The sequence below is a fragment of the Arachis ipaensis genome, chromosome B02, assembly GCF_000816755.2.
Source record: "Arachis ipaensis cultivar K30076 chromosome B02, Araip1.1, whole genome shotgun sequence".
NCBI lineage: Eukaryota > Viridiplantae > Streptophyta > Magnoliopsida > Fabales > Fabaceae > Arachis > Arachis ipaensis.
This window is the reverse complement of record NC_029786.2, coordinates 100,652,750-100,653,404: the sequence shown is the minus strand read 5'-3', so window position 1 is coordinate 100,653,404 and position 655 is coordinate 100,652,750.

The window sequence follows — 655 nt, the reverse complement described above, 5'->3', positions numbered from 1 at the left end:
GTAGTTTTTACAGTTTAATAGTGAGAATAAAACTTTTCCATCCTTAGAAGCCTGCAAATTTAGGAACACATTCTGTCCTTCACTTAATTATTGGCCAAAAACCTTAGCTTACTCCAATTCCATAAATAAAATCCTTAATCCTTGTACCTCTTTTTTGCTTTCTATTTTTTTTTTACCCCAACTCTCTCTGCCTGCACCTTCTCTTCCAATGATCACATTCATATCTCTCTCTCTCTCTCTCATGATTGCTTTCCTCTGATGGTTCCTAGAATTGGAATACTTCAAAGTTCAGCCATGTCCCGTGCGTTACAACTTTCCACTTTGCGGTAATTTTTTTTTTTTGTTGCCCACGGTATCTCTCAACCCGACAGGCTAAGGACTAATTCGTCGCGGATTGAAACTCTATTTAAAGATCTGCCGCTGGCCAATGGGTTGCTACATGCACAAGGCAGGATTCAAACCCTTGACACTTGTTTAAGCAGACGAATGAGTTGACCATTCGACCAATCCAAGTTTGTTACTTTGCGGTAAATTTTAATTTAAAGGGAAACACAAATTGGGATGAATACAAGTTTATCGTGTCATTTAAATTCCATTCACTCTAAATGTATACATCACATTTTACAGGTTTTTATCAATTTTTTTTATGAGCAAA